Below are 26950 nucleotides of genomic sequence, written 5' to 3'. Positions count from 1 at the left end.
CTGAAAAGACTACATTTGAAGGATGGAACAGCGTGGAATAAGGAGGGAAGAAGAAAAAACTGACTGGAAGAAAGGAGACAGAGTGGGAGCAGAGTGATATAAGGGGTATGATATAGGAAAAGAAAAAAGCGTTTTTTCTTTCTATTGTACAAATCAGTCTCTGAGTTCCTTCCCCACTGAGAGCTGTGTTGCCCAAAAGCTGCCTAAGTAACACAAACTAATCTCTCAATCCACGGCCAGTGAAACGGGTGATTTATGGTGCCCTTTACAAATTGGTTTCAACCTGATTTTTATTTTTTTATTTTTAGTCTAATATCGACTGCTTACCCCCTCCATTACCCATCCTCTCCCTCCCTTCTCTTTTGCATTCCTTCCCTTTGCACATATTTCAGAACTATGCCAGCACCTGGATGCATGAATTTGGTTGATGCCACTGCACCCGTAAACATACTTAACACATTTAGTTAATATAGCTTCCTGTTCCACTTCATTAAAGTTTTCTCTCTCTCTCTCTCTCTCTCTCTCTCTCTCTTTTTTTTCTCTGACTCTCTTTTCCCCAGTGGTGCAGAGGTCTAGTGAGATACAGGGAAAGGGGGGATTAGTGTCTGCTTGGATCATTTCAATGCCTCTAAAGAATCAGAGACTAATCCTAGCCTCAGCTGCCTGGATGCCTCTGCTCTGTTAGCACTCAAAGGCTCTGCCAGTGGGGCACAAGTGTGCCACAGAGATGCCACAGAAAAAGCCAAATACTGGGCTTTGTCCTCACACATAGCGATAATTTCTCCTCAATCCAGGTGTCCATTCTTCCTTATTTCTGGGATTTAAGCCAACTTGTTAGAAAGAGAGTTAAACCCGAGGAACAGGAAGGTGAAATACACTTAGGGGATCACCCCTGTTAGAGCATTGTGTCAATTCTCTGCAAAGACTTCTGAATATTTTGATAAAAACATGCATTCTAGACCCTTTGCAGAAACTCATTTCAGGAACATAAAAAAACATTTGAGCTATGGTTGCATGCAGTAAACGTTCAAGACATTGTCCGACGGAACCGTAAGCCCACCCACAAGCTTTTCCTTAATCTTACAGAATCAAAAGGAATGCTATGAGTTTCGACCAAGCGCGTTTAGGGGGAGTGTGTTCAATGACGCTAAAGGAAACTTTTAGCGTCCATAACAACGACAAAGGCACCCGACCAAGCGTCCGTATTTTACGAGATGGAAGTGAGAATGTGTCGTTCTGAATATAACGAGCAGCATCTCTTTGCAGAAACAGTCTCTCCTCTACTCTGTGTAACCTTCAGAACACACTCCTAACAGTTTTAATTATAGTTACTTTCAAACAAAGACATTGATTTCATTGAAAACTCTTACCATGTTGTCTGGATTACCAAGAGTAGAGCAGTCACTGTTTTTGCAAAGATCACCACAGCAATAAAATTCCATTCACTGCCACTGTATTGGGATGACACAAGATGTCAGCGACAGATATCTCAAAACCTGGGCAACTAAAACTAAATGTTCTGCTTGGCTAGATACCCCTAGAGGTCATAGAAATGTGTTTGTTTGTAAAATGGATGAACTGACCCTCGCAGTCTTACTTTTTTACAGTCAAATTTCGTTTTTTGGTTTTAGAAGCCAAGTTAATATGTCCCCACACATCCAAAAATGTGTTTTCTTTTCCAGCCTCAAGTAGAAATTGATCAATTAGGCCCTCTTAAGATGGGCACAGCTTAGAAGACGCTGAAAAAACAAGGTTGAGAGAAGAATGGTTAGCAAATAAAATATGAACAAACTTCAAGCAGGCACCTGTTTTTCACTTTGCTTTTACATTAAAATAAAAGAATATTCTCTTCTCCAAGATGATTGTACCGTAATTACAGAGGTTATCTACCTTTCTTTTAAACCTTTACATTTTCCTTAGTGTTGAAGATCAAGATTACATGTTGACTTGCCTTGGAGCTCCCTTTGTCACATTTGTATAAAATGATCTTTCATCCCCTATTCAACAGTTAGTTTCAACCAAATAATCTCACTTTGTGTAATCCAGGGATGAGGCAAATTGCTGACATCTAACAGCAGCTTAACCTGTAACATCCGCAGAGGCCAATGGCTAGCAATACTTCACAATACTTGTTAGTAAGATAAATACACTGTGGGTTTTAGTTTTCAGGGGAATTGCTAATAGTACTATAAACATGAAATAATGCCAGCTTTAGCCTTAAAGGTCATACCTTAAAGATTGCCTGATTATGTGTATGGAGTGGTCTTGTGTTTTTCTGGTTTGCCCTGTCTTGTAATTTGTCAGTGCTGCACACTTTTCTGTGTGTGTGTGTGTGTGCACGCACATGTCAGTGAGTGCATGTTTGTTGTTCTGCAATCGCTGTTCTCTTGTTTCCCTGGTTGGGTTAAGTGGGTGATTTTGTGGAGAGATTGGGAGGGAGGGCTTGTGTTCCCCGGACACGCTGCATGTCCAGCTCATTTTTTCTTTCCTCCTCTTAAGCCAGAGTTTATTTCTTACAGAAGAGCTGTGCCTCTCCCAGCACTACACACACACACACACACACACACACACACACACACACACACACACACACACACACACACACACACACACACACACACACACACACACACACAATGTATTACAGATTTTCCTTCTCTAACACACAATATGAGCAGCAGTCAGAGAGCCCTAAAGGCTGATGATCAGGCTATAATTCACTGGCTGCTCTGTGACTGGACTGGGAACTGTAATAGGGGAACTGTTGACAATTACCAACCATCTATGTGCTTTTTGTACTTTTTTTACTGCTCTGGAAGTCGATAAAGTTCAAACTTGCTGATTGAATTGGGGATTTTTTTGATCTAACTCTGGAAGGGAATTTAACTCCTTTTAAAGAGAAAATGTGGTCTCAACTGCTCACTAGATGACCAAAATAGAAACTGAATTTCAAATGTCAAAGAGCATAAAACGTCCTCCATTTGTCTTATCAGTTAAACACCAGCAATGCAATTTAATATAAAATATTACAGTAATTTGTCACAAATAGCAGCACAGTTTGTCATGTTAAAAGGCAGTTGTCTGCCCAGCTGCTCCTCATTTTCCACTTGCTTACTTGCTGCCAGATTGTCTACATTCCCTTTGTGAGCTACTGGTCGAGCCAATTCCTGCCTGCCTGTTACCTGGATATTATCTGTTAACGGTGTGGTTTTGACCACCTGTCTATCCTTTAAATGTCTCCTGTCTGCTCCTTTGTCTGATTGTCTCCAGCCAACTAGAATACATGTAGAAGTACAATGTAACAGTGGATTCACTCAAAGTACTTACATAAAGTTGCATTTTATGGCCAATTGGTGGCAGTAGAAAAAGCTGAAAACAATTTGACATATTAACATAGTTGTTGTAGTAAACCTGTTGTTGTTAACAGTTGCATATTCAGCAGACACAGAGCATCAAATGACCATTTATTTGCAATCATACTTCTGGCCAACAATCAAGTCTAATATTTAGTAATCTTTTGGTCTCCACCAATATAGAAACGTAAGTGGCGCTTTACCTGCTAGATGTAACACTTGTTTCCCCGAGCCAGCTGCCAACATCATCTGTGTGCTGTTTTGTGCTGGGCAGGCAGTGTAGCATACAGCTTTTTTTTCCTGAAAACAAAATGGCTGGAAAGTAAAATTCACTAGAGCAGAGTTAATGGTCAAAGAACAACAAAACAATTGGCCAGAAAAAGGCAAAAGAAAGCTCCATACAGCAGAGGGGAACAACAGATCCAGGTGATAAATTAATGCGGGTTTGTCACTATACAAACAACAACTTGGTAAGGGATGTGGGGGTCTAATTAAAGACACATGCTTTGGTTTATTGGCATTTCTTTAAACCAATCACAATCCTCTTTGGCGCCACAATGCGCCGGAAGCAGTAATGGTGCCTCTGCAGTAAAGCCTCAAGAAGGAACTTTTTTTAGTGAAAAGTGCACATAGCTCTGCAATAAAAATTGCTGTCAAGTGTGATGAGAATTAACTCAAAAAATTAATAAAAACGTATTTGATTGACAAAGTTTCCATTGCTGAAGCTGCGACGGGGAGCTGTGGTCTTAGGGTCTTAGGTGCCTCAAAGGGCGGTAACCCACGAACACCGTGGTGGACACCGGTGGTTGGGGAAGCCGTCCTACTGAAGAAGGAGTCTTTCTGGGATATGTTGTCCCGGTGGACTCCGAAGGTAGTTGCAAGGTCCCGAGGGCCCTAAAGTACTGCAGCCTCTGCCGTGAAAGAGGCAAAGCAGGTGTGGAGGGGCTGTCTTGGTTGACACGTCTCGTTAACATTGCATGGAAGTCTGGGACGGTGCCTAAGGAGTGGCCTGGTAACGTTTCAAAAAAGTGATTGAGTGAGGCCTTGATGGGCCAGCAGCTCTTGTGTCTTGTGGCTTTGAAAAGAGCACACATGTATAAAGCAGTTTCCTCATTTTAAAGATCTTTCTGACGGCAAGATAAAGTGATGAAACTATTCTAAATATAGTGCATACTCAAACTGAATTGGTGGACCCACAGTATGTTTAGCTATCTGTACTAGCCCTGTCCACAGCAGTACATTGCTTAGCTTAGTTGATACTGCTGCCTGCTTCTCCAAATTGGGGGCGACCGCCATCTACTGTAGCCAGTATCCTGACTATGGATAAGTTCCTCATCCAACTTCACTTCTAAATATCCAAACTATCCCTTTCATATGTGTGTTTGTACTTTTATATGTATGTATAATTTTGGTGTGGTGGGTAACTTCTAAAGTAATAAGCTGAAGCAACTACTTTACAAGAAAATAACAGAAATCAAGCAGAACTTGCAGTACTGTATACATCCCAGGCATAACTTGTGTACACAAAATCCACATACTCCACAGTTGGAAAGCACTACATACTGAATTATACGTCATACTTAGTATGAATAGCATGTTAATTTGAGATTTTGGACAGAGCCACAGACAGGTCTGACTCTTCATTTGCCACTGATACAAGACACCTGCATGATACCTAGATAAACAGTGGACATGTTGAGTTATGCCACTCCAAGGTGATCTTGGAATTGCTATATTGTTTAGGACTGTTACAATTTAAAAACTTTGCCATCCACCCATTGGTGTGTAAAATCAAACCTAAACTGCCTTCTACAGGTGAAGAATAGACCGACCAGCTGGAATGGCTACCATCACCATTAGCGTCACGTGAGCATGTCACATTGTGTGAATCCAATTCAGGAGCCAAGGGTGGTTTAAAACCTGTTTGCGGCTGTTCAGTGAAACAGAAAGCACTCACAAAGGAACCAACAGGTAAGGTCGGCCATATTTCCCAAAACAGTACACATACTCTATCCATTATTCTTTAAAACTCTTTCATTATTCACCAGTCTTTTGCTCCAGCATGTTGTAATTTTGAAGGCTAGCTAGACTTGGCTTTAACTGTACCCTAGCTTAGCATGAGGCTTAAATATTTGGTCCTCATCATCTGTCTTAACTTTAAGTCTTGGAATATTGCAGCGGCTCTATTGAGCAAACATGCACACAGGAAGAATTCAAACGTTAAAGGTTTATTTTATTTCCAGATGACAATAATGAAAGAAGTCAAAACATATGCATGTGTCCTGTTTCCACTGCCTTTAATAAAGCATAAGGATAAAGAACAAAGCTGGCCCCTGTCCTGGTACAGACCAAGGCAAAGGGCAGAGAACAGTTCCAAAAGGTTTCTACATAACTGACTTGAATATGCTTTATTCAATATCTCTTTAATTAGCACCACAATGGGCTTAGGGCCACAACTACATTTCTTTATGCCTGAACATATCTTAATTTACATTTTACTCAGCTGTGGCTGATAGTGTTCTAAACCAATTAAGATGTCATACACCTTCACAGGCAAGGTCATAGTGTCTGGAATGTGCATCAACAATACCAGATTTCTAAATCAATTTGCAGCTTTAGAAGCTAAAATTACAAAATGGAAATAGTCCATTTGGAGTAAGGGATTTAATAAGGCCAGCAAAAACTGCAGCCAGTAATTTAATTGTTGTTTAATTCAAATGAAGCAATTGGTGTCCTCTGGGGTTGGCTGATTATCAAAGGTTCCTTTCACTCCTCTAGCTTTACAGCTCAATGTGTGTCGGGCTAATGGGCTTTGGACGGACAGTTATTGTATATTGCTAATGTATCTGTCTCAAGAAAAAACAGCTGGGTAACACACACTGACAGTCTGTAACCTCAGTGAAATGAAATGGGCCATTTTATAAATGTTTAGCTTGGTCTTATAGGCAAATTAGATTCTCTTGTCTAATTTAGAAAGAAAAGAAAATTTAAGTCAGTCTTTGAAATAAGGAACTATGGGAGCGGAAATGATAATGAACAACTAGTGTAATAGTGTTTCTGTCCCCTGACTTTCTGTGGTCCCTTTTCTCTCTGGTATTGTTTCCCACTCTCATGTGTCTCTCCTTTCGGACTCACAAGCCCCTCGCCTAACCTTCTTTCTGCAGCCCTCTGATCATGTTTAATTCCCCACCTGCTCTCTGTAGATTAACGTCTCCTTGTGTAATCCCATTAAGTGCCCTGTGTTTCCGCCTGGTGCTCATTACTGCACCAACACACTACGGCGGGGTCTGGAATTGACTCAGGCCTGACATACGGCCCCGCATGAGGACATCCTCAGTCCCTTCCCCCAGCATTCAACATTCTGCAACCCCAGCTGCCCTTCAAACATCCCTATGTTTCGTCCTTAAGACACAGGAGGTTTTTGAGTCATGTCTAAAGAAAAATCTACTCTTTACAGTAATTTTTCACAGATGGAAGAGGAAAGCATCTGGTATCATTTCTAACATCAACTGTAAAGCTAATATTTGTACCTTAATGTTGCCATGTCCATTTTCCCAGGCTTTGCTCGAGACAGGTGTTGGACTATGCCAAGAAACTGCAACTAATGATTACTTTAATTATTATCTCAGTTAAATTGTCAAAAAATTTTAAGATAAATCTTTACTTTTAGGCTTTGTTTTCAGCTCCACTAGGAGGCAGCTATGGTGCAGTGGTTAGCAATAGGCTGTGGTCTTTCAGTGTGGAGTTTGAGTGTCAGCCTTGTGATTGACTGGTAACTTGTCCATGGTGTAGCCCGCCTCTCGCCCAATGTCAGCTAGGATGGGCTCCAGCTCCCCTGTGTTCCTCAAAGTTAGGCAAGTATAGCTAATGGGCGGATGTTTTACAAAGCTCTTGTCTTTAGCACGTTTTGTCACACCATAACAAGCTGACTATCCCCAACAGATTTTTCTGTTGTATTTTTTATAATGTCAATACTTTTTGTAGTACTGGGAGAGGAAATTGCCTGTGCTCAATCACTCCGCCTTGCTTATTGAATCATTGGATAATCAACACAATTTGCTTTTAGGGGGCGATGAAGAGGGTGATAAATTGCTGTCATAAACAAGTTAGAGTAGATGCTGCTGCTGGTGACCACACGGGTAGCATTCATTCAAACAGTTCTTTCACAAGAAAGATTGGGATGTGGTTATGGAAGCCACCTCCACGACTTCAATAAACTCCCCGTTGTGTAATACAATAAGCATTTATCAGCTTGTTTTCTCAACCACTCTCTCTAATGGCTGACTGTCGACTCCCATTATCTCTCCCATATATCTGTCTATCTGTCTGTGGTGTTTTCCCCCACAGTCGGAGTAAGATTTTAATGTGGACAGACCAAGACGTGACACAAACTTATCTCTCGGATGTGTGGGAGTGCGATTGAGATGCAATCAGATTACACTTGGGTTGTGGAGGGGGGGGTTTAGGTCATGAAGGAATGTTTTGTTGGCTTAATATTATGTGCACAGCAAACTGTTTGCATCTCTGCACCATTAACACAAACCATCTGCTGTTTTATTTAATATTCTTTGTGTGTCCTGGTTGCTGTTGTGGCTTCTTGTCTGATCATAACAAATAACTCTGGAATGAAGTTACTGTGGAATCCAGTCTGAGTTTGGTGGCCTCCAGACTGAGCAGCACGCCTGCCTTGCAGTCTAGCAGCATCATGCGGACACACTGAAGTGAAGCATTCTGCTATAATTAGTCTCCACGGCACCTAAGTATGATTTATGTGCAGCAGGAGACCAGAGAGAAGTTCCTAAAACCTGTTTCCTTCTATGATCCCTTCAAGGTTGGCAGATAGTAGAAGAAATAGTCCGCTCATAGTCTGCTGTCAGTTGCTCACCTTTAACACTTCCACTGACACAAGTCTTGTACTGTATGAAGTGACGAGTGTCTGTCTGCTCCTTCTGGGCTCCAGCAGAGCACTTTGGATATTTTTTAATGGGAAGATGCCAGAAACACATCCCTTCTGGACCAGCAGCCAGTATCTAACTCCCGCTGTCTTTAAAGTCTAGGCAAGCAGGAGCCCTCGTTTACCCAAGCATCATTAATCTTACTTTTCCTCGGCCCGTCCTCCTTCCACCTTCTCTTCTCCCAGGGTGGTCTCCCTCGGGCGCTCGTTTGTCTCCCTGGTTCATTTTGCTTCTGTAAAACACATACATGCATACAGTTGCACACAGACACACACAAACACACCCTCTCTCAGTTGGGTGGGGAGTACATAAGCGGCAAATTTCCTGAGATACTGTAGCTCAGACAGGGTTGGGCCAGAGGAGAGCCTCCACAGACACAGACTGTGATTATTTGAAAGCAGGGATGGAGCACGCCGTACTATAATCACTCAGCAGTCAGCACCTAAGCTCTGGTCAATCAGGCTCCCATGTCCTACAAAACACATTCACAATGTATGACTAATTAATGGCAGTGTCAAATGTATTTATGTAGCACATTTAAACAACTGTGGTTGACCAATGTGCTGAACAAGACAGAATATAAACTACAAAATAATCACTTAAAATAGTTACAAATAACATGAAACAACAAAACACATTAAAAAGACATTTGATGCCCACACTCAGCTAGAACCAAAGACCAGAGTAAAAAGGTGCGTCTTTAGCAAGGAATTAAAAGTATATATAGTCTGCACCTCTCGAATATACAATGGAAGGCTATTCCAGAGGATTGGAGCACCTACCGCCCACTCATTAGACCAGTCAATCTTTTATTGTTCAATTTTGGAGAGTCCGTGTCAAACGTATGTAACCACCGTTTTCTGTTCTTAGCTGACAGGAGTGGAACCTGGTGCTGTAGCCCATCTGATGATCCTTCTAGGTATGCATACCTTAATTGTTATGAGGTTATAACAATTAACTTAAAAGGTTATTTGCGTTACGGTTGCCTTTCTATCAGCTTGAACCAGTCTGGCTATCCTCCTCTGACCACCAACAAGGCATTTTTGCCCAGAGAACTGCAGCTTACTGGATTTTTTTTTTTTTTTAAACAAACCAGCACATCTGCCACCTACAACCTTGTCTTGTTTAAAGTCACTTATATCACTCTCCCGATTTTGAACTTCAGCTGATTGTCTTAACCGTGTTGACATGCTTATCTATGTAGAGTTGCTGTTACGTGATAAGCTGGTTAGATTTTTGCATTAACGAGCAGTTGAACATGTGTGCCAAATACATTTGCTCCAACACCTCAGTTGGAAAAAACATGTCTTTCATGTCATGGACATTGTAGGATGAAATGAATGTTGTTTTCAAAGTCCCAGTCGGAGCAGGTGTGTGCTGTTCGCCTAAGTGTTTGGTCCGAGGTTTTGACGTTGCACTGCTAAGGAGAAGATGTAGGTTGGAGAAGAAAAGGATTCGATTGGATCAAAAAAGGGGGTGTTTGTTGCCTACCCTCTCATATACTTAAAACAGTTTTATGTGTCCTTTTTGGTGAATAAAAAGCTTCATCATTCTGAGCAAAGGGTTTGATTCTGTTATGGGCTTTCATACGGGCAAAAATGACAAAAGTGAGGACTGCACAATCCAAGCACCCAGGGTTGGGGGGAAACTTCAAAGTCCCGGGCTGTTTGAATATATTTCTTCGACCCTTGCATGAAACAACAATGAATAAAAAGGCAGACAATGACATGCTTTGATGTGAATAGGTGAAGCTCTTGGCCACTCAATTCAGAGGGAGAGGGGACAACTTTACATATTAGTGAGTCCATATTTGAGGAGCTCTTCATCGGTAAGCGCTTGGGAGAACAAGTGCTGATTGTCCCGTTGTGCTGCCTAGCATCAACTGTTGTTGTTTTTAAAGTTACTAAGGTCCTGAGGCCTGTACAATGAAGCAAGATTTGGCGTTAACGAGGTAATTTGTGGTTCAACCAAGGGTTTTCTGTATCACAACGGTGGATCACTTGTTACCGAGTTAAATTGCCGTGGTAACTTATGCGGAAAATCCTACCCTGCTCGTGACAAAGTTACGTTGGAGATTAGAGAATATCAATACTGGATTGTCACCGCTCTTAGAAGATCCGGTAGAGCTCAGTGCGCACAGAAAAGAAAGAGAGGTGCGCTCATAAAAGTTCAAACATTTTTTTTGTTTTACGATGATAAAAGTATTGATTATTTAAATGGAGACTGGTGGGTTTGGTGATGGTGATATCGCCCTTAAATAAATATAAAAACATATTCATATGTTGGCTGAGTGAGTTTAGCCTAAGGGATTTGTTGGCTTCTTGAGCCGTCTGTTGCCAATGAGCACATTGGTTTGAATTATCTTTTTATATTTTTTCCGCTTCCCACTGCCAGGGTTGCATATGAAATAACAGGCTAAAGCAACGACAGTTTATGAAAAGCACAAGTGTAATTATGGTCAGATCTCGTGCCTGACGGATGGGGATGTGATATTGAGTGTTGTGATTTACACATTTACAGCGTCTGCTTTTTTTTGCCAGCTTTCCTTCTTGGGTTAGGAAGCGGCTCTGGTAGATGTCTGCGATTGGTCACGCTGTGCAAGTTGATCTTGGTGTGTAGTACAGGCCTCTGGAATAACCAAGATAGATCATTTTGTTGACAAGAATAGATCATCCTGCGGCCAGGTTGGTTCAGTGGTAGAGCGGGCACACATGTACTGAGAGGTTTATGCCTTGATTCAGAGGTCCAGGGTTCAAATCTGACCTGTTTCTGCATGTCTTCCATCTCTCTCTCACCTAACTGTCCTGTCAAAAATTGAAGGTGGAAAAGCCTAAAAAACAATCTTTAAAGAATGGATAATCCACAACTCTGTTGTGCTATGCTGCTCTATTGGCTTAATAGTCTTTTAAAATCAGTATTCAAGGTATTTTATTAATGTGTTCTAACTCTGCAGCTCTTTTCAAATGTCTTGATAGCTGTTATGTATTTTTTAGCCAATGCAGCTGCAAAGCTCCAGCACATTGATGTGACTGCGGCTCTGAAAAAGAGAGCATCTTTTACAACAAAGTGATAAAAACAACTGTGAATACATACTTGTGTGATTTTCTGGGCAGATGGCTGAATTTACCTTTCTAATGCATAGAAAGAATCATTCCCAGAACAATTCTGAATGGGTAACTTTTCTTAAGAATGAGTGCAGTTTGTGGAAATACTTGTTATTTTACAAAAGTAGAAAAAAGGGATGTAATTATACACTCAACTCACTATTCAATACAATTAACGATTTTAAAGTTCACGATTCAATTTTCTCATGAGTTTTTAACGGAATGAAATGACTGAAAAAGCAAGACCCAAACGCAACACTAAGTCCATTACTGTTTATCTGACAGCCGCAGTGCCCATGCTATCTTAAATTGCAGCTGGTCTCCTCTGTGTCTTTAGCTGCAGACTGTTGTACATTTTAGTGAAATACAGTTTAGCTGTCAACATGTTAACATTGTTTAAGCAAGCTAATGTTACTAGCTAACAGTGGGCTAATGTTACCTGCTGTGTAATGTTAGCTTGTGTCACGCCCTGGGCAGTTGTGTGCATTTTTTTATTGGGTTGTACACATTTAAATCACTTGTTAACCCTATCCCTTATCCCTAGTAGAAAGTATTATGAAGTAGTTGCAGTATTATTTGTACTTCAGTAAAATATGTGAGTACTTTCTCCTGCAGCAGAGCCAACTTTATGCTATATGTTATTGTTTATCCCTGAAAAGTATTACTCTCACTAGCACACATTACAGGAAATTTAAGAATAAGGACAAAATAGTAATTTCATTATTGTACAGGATCCTGTCCCCATAGTAACTAGGTGGCGGCAATGATTTGGCTTCATTTGGATCATAACTCCGATGCTAATTATCTTGATGACTTCTTGCCGGGAGTCATGCTACCAATAATACATGCACACATACCCTATGGTTTAAAACATTTGAGTTTTTTGTTTTCATTTCAGGGACATTTCTAAGGCTAATTGATGGTGTGGTTGACTCTTTGGTTAGCACAGAGCTGAGAAATGTGTTTTAATGGTCTCCTAAGGGCAGAAAAGCCACTTAGAGCTCCACAATCATTGTAATTATCAAAGAAAGTGAAGGTCACCAGGAGAGAAACTTCTGGACTACTGACTGTTTCCTGGGTGGAACAACCAACAAATGTCTTTGAAACTGAAACTGATGTTGGCGATGATTAGACTTTTAAGTATATGGTGTTGTGACACCTTATATGACACCTTGAGGAAAAAAGTAACCAATGTTTCAAATTATTTTATTATTTTTATCATTTTTCTTTCATATATAAACCTTGAGTTATTTTGGGTGTATCATTTGGGAAGTTTAGTTTAGATATGTGTGACCTGTGAGTCACTGACTGACACTGGCTGAGGCAGCAGGACGCTCAGCTCAGATTGTGCAACAGTAATTGCTTAATAAAAATGATCATCTGAGGAAGTTTTACTCCTCAACGGATGGCGGTGTTGTATATGACGCACAACTGTTTTATGTAATAATTAAATCTCTAGGTCAATACAGTGCAGAGACTTACTTCTTGCAGAGAAGTGCCGTTTTAACGAAGTCCTAACATTTGTAAGCCATCCAGAAGCTTTTTAATGGGATTACAGTGTCTTTGTAAAATAAACAAGTATTGTTTGACCTTTCAACCCATGCTTGATTTGATTTGATATCAGACCAAAAATGCATTGGAGGTGACTCAACTAACTTTTTGGATAAAAGCGTATGGACTTTTCTGAAAAGAATTTTTTTTTTAATATTTGTGTTACAGTGTTTATTTGTGTTTCCCTGGATAAACTGGAGATAACAAGTTGCTTAAGCCAAAAGTGTTACGTATTATTATTCTTTGTGTGCAATACATTTCTGTGATATTCATCTTTCATTTAGTCATTTCTTTTGTCTTTATAGTCACGTTACAATTTATAAATTCATGAGACATCCCTGCAGCATATATATCCTGATAGCCCAGGTTCTCCTGAAATAAATGATGTCTTTAACTTGATTGTGCATAACAGGGTTGAGGTTCTACAAGCTTTATTACACAAGGAGAACAGGCAAACCAAAGATTGGGAAAAATTGGCTTATTAAGAAACATTCTCTGTCATTCCACTACATGAGGCCTTCAGGATTCTTAAGGACAGCGTAGTGCAGAAAAGCAACTCACCAGGTCTACATCTCTGGAACCTGTAGCAATGTGCTTACATGCTTGCCTTTTTATTGTCATTTTAATTGGCTCATTTAAGGCAATACCCTAGTCTGAATCCTGACTGAAAGGGGAAGTAACAGGGCAGGAAAACTTTTAAAAGGGCCTGCATTGGACTACCATTGTAATTCCAATCATAATGGGGGGGAGTGATCATTAAAAATCCATTGTTTGAGAGAACCACTTCAAAAGCCCGGTACGACTGGTGGTCCTTCTCCCAATGAGTGCAGTTAATGCTCCCAATGGCTCCAAATAATAACATTGTGGAGTGCAACAAACAAGAGAAAAAGATTCAGAGAGAATAGATCTTCAACATGGGACCAGAGGGAGAGGGAGGGGAGAAAAATAGCTCTTTATGGAGTCCGCTTTAATTGACTGCTTTATTATGAGTGATTCACAGCATCCTGTTGGGAAACATCCTCCCATGGTGCTTTACAAAGAACAGAGCTTGATTGCCCAAGAGGACCAGAACCGCAGGTGACATCAGTCCCAAAATACTGCATTGTCTGCTGATTGCCTTCAGCGCCTGTACATGTATGGAGCTAATCAACAAATAAGAACAAAAAATACAGTTTGTATTCAACACAAGCCACCTTAAGATAGTAAGATAATTGCCTGACTTGTAGTGGTGATTAGATGCAGTTTAGCAAACACCTATACTGGTTATTCTTCTCAGTCTAATGCCTTCACTGACTGAATTCAATTTTCCAAAGTTGTCAATAGTGCAAGGAATTGTTGTTTTTTAGAAGCAGCTCCAGCAGAGGACCCCAAACGTCCCTTTCCCAAGCCACATTATCCAGCTCTGACTGGGGTATCCTGATACATTTCCAGGCCAGCTTGGAGATATAGTTTCTCCACTTATTCATGGGTCTTCCCCCAAGGCCTCCTCTCGGCTGGACGTGCCTGGCACACCTCCCCAGGGAGGGGTCCATGGGGTGCCCAAACCACCTTGTCTGGCTCCTTTCAACACAAAGGAGCAGCAATCTGTTTTGATAGCTACTTTACGGCCTCAGTGGCTTCACATGAGTCATGATCAGGCATCTACAGCATGTGCCCCTTCTCTTTTCTACTTGCAGCAGATGTTGAGTTCCTTCTGAATCATACACATCTACATACAGTACAGTGGCAAAACAAGTGAAGTCAGTGAAATAGTTGCACGCTGTAATACCCACATTACAAATTTCCTCTTTTGATGGTTGAATTTTCAAACCCTGAGTTACCCAACAATAGCAAGCCCTTAATTATAAGGGATAGATTCCACTTTCTAGTCAGGCATATTTTATAGATATTTTATAAAGTCGTAAACACGTCCTTCTTTACGTCACCAAGCAAGTGAGAAGCTCTTTTTCGTGTTTGACATTTAGGAATATATACATTTATTGACATCCAAATGTTGGATCTGGTTTAGTTGATTAACACATGTTCTTTATTCCGGATTTATTTCATTCAAGTATTTGTTTCTTCTTTGCTAGGTTTTCTTACTAGTGCTCTCATGAATGTACACACATGGATGCGTTCTGATGTCAAAAAGGGTCACACTGTTCATTGGATTAAAATATAAAGACCTTAATATATAAAGCAAGTGGCATGCCAAAAATCTATACAATAGATATACAGTTCACCAATCTAATGACTAACCCAAAAGCCAATTACAGTTTTATGATAAATAACCTATTAAAACATGTAGACAGCCATAAGATAAAACCTCTGACCTATGTCTTATTAGAAAGTGGTGGCAAGGGATAAATCCAAGATGTAAAGTGGGGATGTACAATATGTAGAAGGGTGGTGGGGGGACAGGTTTGAAGGGAAAGGATCAGTATGTTTGGGTGAGTGTACATATGTATGTGTTGTAGTGAGATTGGATGGCGGAGCCAGGAACACTACTTAATTGGCCATATTAACAAGGTTCTTAATGGCGTTCACTGCAGGCAAGAGGGAAAATTCTTAAAGTAAATAACACCCAAGGCTCAACAGCAGGGACGTAGCAAGCGATGAGCACAAATGACCAGAATAATTAGTACACATCCGCTTAAGAAATAGTGTTAGTACTCCCTGACAGCTGGGAATTATAAGGGTGGGTGACATGAAATGGAAGCAAGGAATTCAAGCAGTTGGATGAGCTTTCCTGAAAAGCCTTGTATCTTGTGTAACTTTTGTGGGGATTTTAGCAATACAGTGAAGCATTTCTTTTGAGTGCCACTCAAAAGAATGATTTGACTTTGTCATGTTCCTCACCGTCATTCATTATTAAACCCTCTTGTTTGCGTTTTGCCTCAGGGGCAAAGCTTTTCTTGCCTTTAATAACCTTTGTGCTGCTGCTCCAAATCTCACTGTTGTTTAGTTTCGTTCAATGGTGGAATGATGGAGGGGATGAATAAATGAAGAGGGGTACTGGCTGCTCCTCTCATTTTTCCCTGGTCGTCCAGCTGTGGTTTTCTCACCTCTGACAGAAAGTCTAACCCTAAGTGACTGGCATGTAAAGGTATGAGAAAACAAGCGTTAGGAAGTCTGACTTGCACAGCACATATCCCTCAGGGTGAGGACCAGGTAAAGCAAGAGATGGATGGATGGATGGATGGATGGATGGATGGAAGAGAGGGCAATCATGATGAAAGTTGAAAGGCAGAGTAGACAAAACCTGAACATTCCCACCTGCCTCTCATTCTCTCTTTGTTCCTGTCTTCACTCTCTCAGGAGCAGGAGAGTTGTGGCCATTTTGTGGGCTCCCTTGGCTGCAACATTATAACTAAATCTAACTTCTATAAAGGCTCATTTGCTCATGCAGCTATTAACTTTGTTTCCTCTCAGCAGATGTTGGATCACCGGTATCTTACACCACTAATGCTATGCTATCTTTGATCCCTGTCAGTTGATGTTTGATCATCAGCCTAGCACCGCGAATGCTGTGTTCACTTTGTGAATAGCTAAAGTTGGATCACCTGCAGCTTAGCTCATCTTATGTAGGCTAATGTTAGTTTTGGGTGCCCGTAGTTTTAGTCAGGTAATGTTGTCACACAGAAATAGTAATAAATTACAGTATTATGTAACTCTCAGTGGACCCCCGCATTGGGATGCTGTGCTACACCTGAAATCAGTAGTGGACTCAGGCTGTCTGAGGGACGAGCACCAACCATGTGTTGTTGCACAGGCATGCAGAACTTTTCTAGCATGTACATGTATAGGTCAGCCTTATGGCACTGCATAGCGTTTTCTCAATTTTAAGTTTCACTTTATCATGTTTTATCTACCATAAAAGGGCACTTTTGGGAGGGACCCCTCTGCATATAAAAACATTCAGTATACAGTCTGTAAACAGACATACAGTATGGGTTTGACATAATGGACAGAAACAAATAATGATTTAAAATGTATGCTACAGCTAGCCTGACAAGCCAGGCCCACGTCGAGATGTTAGTTCTGGGGAATTTACCATTGGCAGGGCTCAATCCGAGGGGCGTGGTAAATAGTTGTCTTTCAAATTACCTCTGCATGCAATAACCAACCAGAGCAATGCTAGACTGATTAAACTTTTGCCGTATCCGGTCGGCAAAACTCCAAACACCTCTTCCTTTTTTAAGAATGAAGACGTCTTCCAGAGTCGCGGCCAAAGCCGATTCGAAAGACTCTTTGCCAACCGCAACAGCCATCTTCTTTGTTTTCAAGTAGCAGGCAACTGGTGCAACTCTGCCGTTCTTTTGTTAAACCCGCCCACTGACACTATACACGATGTGATTGGCCGGACCAGAATTTGTTTTTTCCAGCTCGCAAGCCAACAGAGAGTTGCGAGACTTACCCTAGCTGCCACTAGGGTGCGTCTAGACTTCTAGGCTAAGCTACAGGACAACATCTGGTTAATTCTAGATTATGGATTTATAAAGTGAGACATTTTTTGATAAATCAGATGCTTTGAAACTTCTTTATCCTTGCTTAAAGAAATACTCAAACTATAATTGAGACTAGTAAATAATTCTTTTCGAGCACGCAATTGATTAATCAACAAACTGTTTCTGTTCTAGTACCATTTATGTATAAGATAAACACCCTACCTCGCCCCTCTCAGTTTGACTGGTCCTTAGACCTGCTCTATATTTTACATTATAACTCAGAACACCACCAGCACTCCCTCTTCATTTTACTCCTCCAACAATTGTCTCAGACGCCACTTACTTAGTCTACCCTCCTACAGGGGGGTAGGAGAGTAGATGAAGTAGCTCCAACACAAAACACCAACCATATTCTCTCCTCTATATCTGGTTAAGAGACTGCTGTGCGGCACTAGGCCCTCCTGCTGATGTTGATGGTCATAGAAGACAGAGGGAACAGGCAGAGCAGGCAAGATGGTCCCGATGGTGTGGAGGCCTGCGCTGGCTGCACTAATGCTCACTGAAGCCATCAGCTGAAACAAAGTCACCCATATCTACTCTATTGGTTTGCACTAACTACAAATATCATTCTCTCAGCTCCTTGAACCATAAACCATAACGAAAACACAAGGAAAAGGCAACAAATACATCTTTCAGAGAATTTTAAGAGTGAAAGAAAGAGCCAGGAAAAGAGTATTTTGGAAAGAAGACTAAAAGGAATTTATAGTACTTTATTGAGCAGAAGGCTTGTCCAGGCAATTTGTAGCCTTTAAGTCTCTAATAACCGAATACCATCTTTTATTTGAATGTAAAAATAAAAGCATTATGGACCACAGAAATAAGCAACCCATCCATCTTTAATGTTACAGATGGATAATTTAAGGATATGTGCCTTTTTGAGCAACGTTGTGCAACTAAAACCTCCATTCTGGCTATTTACTTTTGTACTGATGTTTAGTTTTATATTTTTTTCTCCATACCACAATGTATTGTTTAAGAGTAAATACATGCATCTAAACAAACGCGCATTAGTAAATCAAAGCAAAGTAAATCCATTAACCCTCTGAACACTATGGTATTCTTTACAATTTACGGTCCACCTGGTGTTATGTTCAAAAACAGCTTGTAAAACATCAACCCTGCTGTGTTTATCTATAAACATAATTTTCTTCTCAGTGCTAACTGGGCTTTTAGAAAATTTGTGCTGCAGTGATGTAACTTCAATGTAAACAAAAGTCTATATGTTCTAAAAGGAACATATAGAAAAAGTAAAATGAAAATTGAATCTTAGATATTTATGGATATCACACACACACACACACACACACACACACACACACACACACACACACACACACACACACACACACACAGCAATGCTACATAAGCATTTCTGTTGTCTAAACATTACTTAGACAGTGTACAAAATACATACCTTTTCTTTGAAATTCGCTTATGCCAATCTTAAAAACAGTAATGCCAATTTTCTCTCTGTTTGGGTGAGTCCTATAGAACTATTCTGCCTTCGAGTCATTCCTCTTGCAGCATGTTCTCATGAACCATTAATTCTAAAAGCTACGGAAATTTAAGCACTGTAATTTGTACGCATTCCAAGTTTTCTTTTGCTGTATTACGCTGACTGTTCCTCAATAAGAACGCGGCTCGCCGGGTAGGGAGGAGGTAACTTTCAAGCCAGAGAGTGGAGTTCGCTTCCCTGGGAAAACTGAAGCCTTTAACACAGGAAATGTGTGTTCCTAATGAGTGTTTTAATCCATACCACAATCATTTTCCCAATCTTAACTAGTTGTTTTGGTGTCTAATCTTAAGTTTTGTTGTGGTAGACACACATTTTTTTGGGCTAAATGTAAACGCAATGTCTGCCAAAACGAATGGCAGTTCGCAATGCTTTGCATCCGGCCCAAAGTCAGCTCTTTTCTGGTAACTGAACCACCAACTACCCCTCAATACAACAGAGGTCTGTAGCCGGAGTGACAAAGCTCTGTAGCTGCTTAAACAACTAGCAACTGCTGCTCGTGTCATGGAGCTTGTAGCCAGCCGGCGGTCTCCTAATTTCGTGGGATATCAAACATTTTGGTGTGCATGCATTTTCATTCGATATCATACGTTCATGAGAATGCGTTGCCTCTTGATTATACACAATCTTTGTTCCATCTGCAATAACGCATGCACGCATGAAAAGCCGGATCAGCGTTCCATTGGTTGACAAGACCTAAACAAAGTTTTGATTGGTCGGAATGCTCTCCCGGAGCATCATGGTAAAGCAAAATGGTAGTTAGCATCAAAACTAGCAGCTAAACAACAACCAAAAATCCATAAATTATGGACAAAAGGTTTATCAATCTTGAATGTAGAGATTGGTATAATTGCATTATTAAATGCTGAAAAAAACTTCTTTAAGGACCACAAGTCAGAGACATCATTAGACAAAGTGTTAGCTTTCAGCTGCAGAAAACGGTATGTTTCAAGTCATTATAATTATGAAATTATTCTTATTATAAGTCATCAATCATAAAGCCGTTTTTGTCATATACAACAAGCTCGGGCTCAGATGGGTTAATAGTTTGAATGCGATGCAGATAAAAAAAGTTGATATAAAGACGAGTTGAACGAGAAGAGCGAATAAAGGTTCGGTGGCTGAACTACTGTACAGTGAGTTCCAATTACCTTCTCATCAAGACGAGTGTCAGACACGTCATGCTTTTGTCAACAGAGAGGAGGAGAAGCTGAGCGGGGTCTGTGCAGATAGCTGGCACAGAGAGGAGGCAGCTGCCACACATGGTCTAGTGATGGCAATTTCCATTATGGGAAAATAAGATAATGGAGAAAATGTAAAAATAACCTGGTGAAATTATGGTTACATTCCAGATATTTCAATCAAATTTATTTTAAGCTGATGTTTTGGTTCCTTTTATAAGTGTCCGTATTTCTTGCCTTTTTTGTTATCATTATTATTCTTGTTATTATTAGTGTTAGTAAATTACTTTCTATATTCCACAAACCAGTTGGTGGTTTTGTGGTTTGATGGTGGTGGTTGCTCCGTGTCTTTGAATGCCTATAGTTCACCATGATCCATTTGTACACTCCTTTTCTCTTTTCCCTGCTCCTCCTCAGTAAACTTTTTTTGACCCCAGGGATTCTGTGTATCTCGAACAACAACAGTAAGCAATAATGTATTTGTATTCTGGGCAGTTGACGTGCGCGTCCGTACGAGCGTCTTTGTCCCGAAGAGTGAAACCTTCTGGACTAGTCGCTATGCACCAAAAGCTCCAGGTTTGCAAGTTGCATGAAAAACATGTGAGGCACTCGATTTATATTAAGGACATGTATTGCACAACACTTTTGGAACAAATAGCGGAAAGTTTACTGCACCCACAAACAGCAGACATAGGTCGTATGTTATGTATGCAATGCTCTGCTTGGAGGCTGTCTAATTAATGACCTACTGTATAAGATACGCCACTGCTTTTTGTGTCTTCACTGAGGGGTGAAAAAAAATGGAAATGAAGAGGATCATTATGTGTAATGCATCATTAATGAAAGCATTTTGTTGCACTTGTGTAAAAAAAACTATAAAAACAAAGCTTAGATGTGCCAGAGGGCAAAAAAGGAGAGAATATGGGGCAATAGGTTATTATTCATCCCCCTCCTATTCAGCCTTAGACTATTATGCCAATTGATGTGTCTCTTGTATGCCCATATGACTATATATATATATATATATAATATAAATATATTAAAAAATATATATATATATATATATATATATATATATATATATATATTTATATATATAAAAAATTATAATCAAGAAACTCGTTACAAAACATAAATAGAGTTCCCTAACATTAGTTGTTTGTAGTTATTTATGAATTCTCACTCAAATATTATGATAATAATTTGTTTTTGTGCCACAACAGAACAGAGGAACATCAAAATATATTAACGTTCTGATAAATAAAATGTATAAAAATATAAACTTAAGATATTAAACTTAAAGTCCTTTTGAACAAAAACACACGTTAACAAAAAAAAAAAAAAATCAGTGTTGCCAACGAGGACACTGTAGAGCGCCCTGTGGTGGACAAACCCTGCAACACCTACACTCTTCACATGGTTGACCGTTTTTCTTGAATGAATAAATGCTGATACCGATAGATCGGGAAATGCTTTACAGTATATTGGCTCTCTGATAGATTGATCGGGCTCTAGTCTCTAGCTTGAACCAAGATACCGCAAACCAGTGAATAGCTGCTAATGCTAGCTTTTAAGGCATAGGGTTAATCACTATTTTATACCACTAACAAGGCTCAAACTAGCGCCACACTTCCACAGTAGCATTGTGAGGTTCCCCACACGTAAACACCCTCACACTACTGTGGTGATGAAGGTCTAGTACCGATGCATTGCTAATAACTTTGTCTTTGCAAAGTAGACAGTGTTCTGGAATTTGTTTGCCAAAAGAAGAGATTTAAATATGGATTTGAGATTTGTAAACCAGTACTTATAATCAAATGTAGCTCATGTCATTCTATAATAATATATGTAAATACTGTATTGGATGCATTTCAGTATTGTATCAATTGCTTTCTTTTTTGCCCAACCTTGTATGTATAGAGATGTAAATTGTATATTTTTCTACGTACAATATTTAAATCAGCAGTTGGGGTGGGTTTTTGTGTGTGTGTGTGTGTGTGTGTGTGTGTGTGTGTGTCTTTGTGTCTTTGTGTCTTTGTGTGGGGCTCGATGGTGTTTTTTGCATCCAACGTTGCCTTCCAGGCAGCTAACCTTAAGCCTAAACATAACCATTGCCGCGCTGACTGGAAGGAGACGCTGGGGGCAAAGAACACCAAACATTGTGTGTGTGTGTGTTGCCCGAGTCCTTGTTCAGCTTTCAGATGGTCTGATTTGCATGTACACTTTGCTGGGTTGGGCTGCCAAATTACCTGTCGGGGGTAGTTTATTGGTACTTAAATAATCATTTTCACAAGCCTGCTGCATTTTCCTGCTATTAATGTAGCATCACTCACGCCTCACATTCTTGATTTATCGTCTTGGTGCTGTCTTGTCTGTGCCGCGAAACCATTTCTAAGAGCACATGTAATGCTCAGAGGAAAGGGAAAGATAATCAGATGCACAAACACAAATGCAGCTCTGTCCAGTCCTAGTTTCATTGCAGAAGTGGATTCTCATGCATTTGATACGTATAGGCAATATACATATTTTTATAAATGATTTGGCAATGGAAATTAAAGCATTGAATTGTGGGATAACGTGGAGGTGAAATAAGTATTCTTTTGTACGTGGATGATATAGTTTTATTGTCGCCCTCTGAAGATAATTTGCAGCGGATGCTATCCTGTATTGATTTCAAGCTTGGGTGTGCCCTATACTTGATTATTTTGTAGGGGTTAGAGGACTTAGAAGATATCTAATTGTGAATTAATACAAAATAGTGCCGTAAGTTATTTTATTTGTGTGCATAAATATGTTCCAACATTGATTGTAATGATAAAAAAACGCCCATTCAATCACCTGATAAAGTTTGAACCGTGTGATACAACTGTGTTTAGGTTGGTGAATGTAAACGTCTTTTTCAAATTTATAAAGCTGTAATAACTTACTGTTCTGTTTTTATAAATTACAGTGCAATGCTATGTTGCTGATTTGATTCAAACTTCCGTACTGGTTGATGAATAGGAACCAGTATAGGCCTAAACTTTGTTTTACGGAATTAATAAGTGGACACCCGAAAACACATTTGAGTACAACCACAATTTGGTTCTTGATACCGAACCCTATGTATGACCAACAGTCTCCTGTCCGAGGCTCCGTCTGCCTGTCTGGGCAGCTGCTGCTTCCTGTTTCTCTTCTACATTCATTTCCATCTCTCTACCTGTCTTTCACTTTTGCCCTATTCTCCCATTTCTCACTCTCTCCATCTCACCTGTCTTCCCCCTCATCTTCTGCTGCAATCCTCCCACTCTCTCGATCCATCTCCATTGTTACTTTTATCTCCCTCACACTCCGTCTGTTCTATTTTTCACTGAAAGAGTACATTCAAGATGCAGATAAATGTGATGGTCCACTGGCTGGGAGCCCTCTGCAGCTGAGACTTGGCAGACTTTTCTCATACTGTAAAAATCCACCAGGCCTTTTTCCCTTTTCCTTTTTACCCTCATGCAGCTGGAGGATGCGAATTCACAGAGCAATGGTCACCATCCACTGGGGCTCTGAAGGATTTAGTGACAGCTTTGGACCTGTAGGTTCCACTTTGATGACAGGCAAGAGACTCAGACCCTCTCAGCCCTAGTGCCAAATATACAGCCTCGAGACAGGATGTTTTAAGGGAAAGTTAGAAACAGGAGAAGGAAATAGCATTTGATTTGGCGATTTTAAGGCTCAGACATCATTGCCTTGTACTGCTACAACATAAGTTCTACTGATATTTTAGAGTCAGTGTGTGTATCTGTGAAATCTTGTTAAGCTCCATTGGATTTCAGATGAATAATGTCAGCAAAGATGTAATTTTTTTTCTTCCTCTGCTTTGTTTTTTCATTAATTTGATTATTAGATTCACAAAGACTTGGCAACCACCACCAGCAGCCCGTCACCTTTATGGACTTTTTATGGAGCGAGTAGGAGTAGTTCACATTGATCTTTAGCAACTGATCGCTATTGGGTGTACACTGATAGCTGGCACCACAGTTTGTCTTTGTCTGTGACCGCCGTTGCAAAAGAGTAGGAGGCACATTGGATCCACTCCATGTCCCCTTATTGACCTTTAGTCTGTTGATGAAAATGCCCCTCGATGCTTAATGTACCTTGGCGGGGTTTAAAGGTACCTTTTTATAATGTCAGGCCCTCGGTTGAGCTGCAGCTTTTCCAGACTTCTTACTGTATTCAGTCTGTGAGTATGTATGTTTTTGCTTGAAAAGAAACAATTTGACAGCCAATGGAGCCAAATTTGTAATGCCCTCTAGAGCATTTCTTTAGAAGCCCCCTTATTATTTTATTTCATTTCACTTAATTTTATTTTTATTTTTATTTAATTATTGTTGTTGTTGTGGTCGTGTGTGTGTGTGTGTGTGTGTGTGTATGTGCTTGTGGGACTTGTCTTGAATGAGGACCAGCAATGGGCGGGGTAGGTGGGTAAATGGGGATGGGGCTGGGAGAGGTGAGAGGATGGTAGGGTGGGTTTGGGGAAAGGAGGTGGGTTGGTAGGGTGGGTCAGTATAATCAATAATAAGTATTGAGAGAAGCATAGTATGTATAAATAGATATGACATTTTTGGGGGGTTTTGCCGTCATTTGATGTACTTCCTGGCATCTAATTATGATGACCCACAGAAATGTATAAAAAAGAAAAAAAAAATTTGTATGTATGTTTTGCTTCTAAAGCACTGAGTTGTGCTATATGTATTAATAGTCTTAAATGATCATCAAAAGAGAAAAGCCAATCTATAGGTGAAAGCAAACTTTAAAATTTAATTGAACCAGCATCACAATCGTTCCACTAGTCAATACAGGTGTCATTACGTGTCAACCTATAAATCAAGACTGGGGCTATTTCTAGCACCCATATGGCTAATGTATCGCACGTACAGTACCTGTAAACCATTAATGGGCGTATTATCCCAATCATCATTATTAAACAACAAAGATAACCACTGATTCAGCTCATAGTGCTGTATCAAATGGAAATAACAATACTAAATAAATTAAAACATTAAACAAAATTCAGTCTATGAACTACCAGGCGTTCCACAAATGTATGGCAAAAATAATCACACAAACAAACCAAATGATGTTTCATAATTTAGACTCTGTCTCTTGTCTTATCTCTCACTCATAACACCCTTACCTAGCTCTAGACAAATTGATTTTTTGTGCATAAGGATTGTTTATTCATCTGGACCCTCATCGATGACTTTAACACCTTCCCAGTCGATGCAGTACCTAGTTTTAATGTGCTGTGGTCCTTGGTGGGTCACAGATGTACAGCTGTTGCAGGTGATGTCATGCACTCCAGTCTCTTAGGGTGTGCCAGCTCAGATCTTAAGGTGTTGTTCTGCATCTTTGTGCAGCTTGATTACATCCATGGTTGTTTAATTATTATTCATTTTATTAAGTCAAAACTAAGCTTATAAAATCCTCCTCATTTCTACAGGCTACATTTGAATTCACTGGATAATGCTAACACTGAACAAACGCAAATTAAAAAACAGTACTAGCAGACTGTTTGTAAGAAAAATCATTAAATTTTAGCCTTTTGCGGCAGTGACCCTGTACATCACCCGCCACTCCTCCCCCCACCTCACTTTTCATCAAACTTTCCCAATCATAGTTATCACCGAGACAGATTTAATCCTGTCTCCATGCCCGGTAAAATCAACAACAAAAGCACAAGTGGCTTTGTTCCAGTAAATGAAATGTTTTACTGATAGGAGGGAGAGAATCAATTGCTGTTAGTTTGACTGTGTGTCGGCAACGTGGAGACACTGTGACTGTGATCATGGAAGAGCTAGCAGAGTTAGCTTCTGATCAATAGCATGGGGATTCAGACAAACACTCCATCAGCGTAAGCCTGCAGATGAAAGGAGAGCATGTGTGTGTATGTTAGTGCATGTGTGAACAAGATATATCCTGCTTTGCCTCACAAAAGCACTAAAGGATGACGTGTATTCTGACCACAACATGACAATATCGTCCTGGCTGTCGATGCTCAAGAATGTCAGACTTTTTCTTTTCTTCTTGTTTCTCTCTTGCTAAGACTAACTCATCAATCTTTGCTTTTAGTGCAACTTAGTCCCACTTTGCTGAAGAAATTATCTTCAAGGGCTAAAACAAACATCATTTAGCTTATGACCTTAATACTTGTGTGTGTGAGCGTGAACATGCCAGATTGTGGTTTATCTAGGTAGAAGTTAGCTGTGTGTATGTCTGGTTCAAGAGAAGTGTGTGCACCCTAGTGATGCTGATGGAGACGTGACTAGAACCTCAGTTGGCCACTTTAGACTCTCATTATGCAGGAATTGCTTGGACTCTCACACCCAATTGCCTATCACCCTTTCAAGCATACACACAAATACACACACACACGGCCCCCTGCATGTACAGCATTCATGCAAAAAACAAACAAGCTCTTAAAATACACATTTATATACAGTATATGAATGCAGGTGTACACATATACCACCATGTACTCCCTTTCACTAGCCGTTAGATTTGCCTAAATATTTTACAAACGTCTCTTGTTTTCTTGCCATACCCCCAATTCCTCAAATGCTCTGCCCTGCGGCTCTTCACCAGCGTCTCATCTCTCTTGTCTGCGCTGTCTACACTATGCATGCTTTAGTAGAATTAATAGAAGTCTCCCGGGCTCATCACAGTGAAATGGGTGCCATGTGCTGTGCTGTCTGCCAGGCTGTAATACATGTATAATGCATCCTGTCTTCCCCTTGCTCTTATTCAGCGTAGGTGAAGAGATGCTTACTGAGTGG

General features: G+C 40.2%; 1 long non-coding RNA gene across 1 annotated transcript; it reads left to right on the top strand.

Moving 5' to 3' along the window:
- The first annotated feature begins 245 nt into the window (after positions 1 to 245).
- Positions 246 to 24731, top strand: LOC117937264. The gene is made up of 4 exons (XR_004655120.1): positions 246 to 258; positions 569 to 575; positions 13132 to 13140; positions 24640 to 24731. It is a non-coding gene; the product is annotated as an uncharacterized LOC117937264 (long non-coding RNA).
- The last annotated feature ends 2219 nt before the right edge of the window (positions 24732 to 26950 follow it).

Source organism: Etheostoma cragini, chromosome 21 (genome assembly GCF_013103735.1).
Source record: "Etheostoma cragini isolate CJK2018 chromosome 21, CSU_Ecrag_1.0, whole genome shotgun sequence".
Taxonomy (NCBI): domain Eukaryota; kingdom Metazoa; phylum Chordata; class Actinopteri; order Perciformes; family Percidae; genus Etheostoma; species Etheostoma cragini.
Note: the sequence above shows the minus strand (reverse complement) of the source record. Positions and strands in the feature narration are given on the sequence as shown.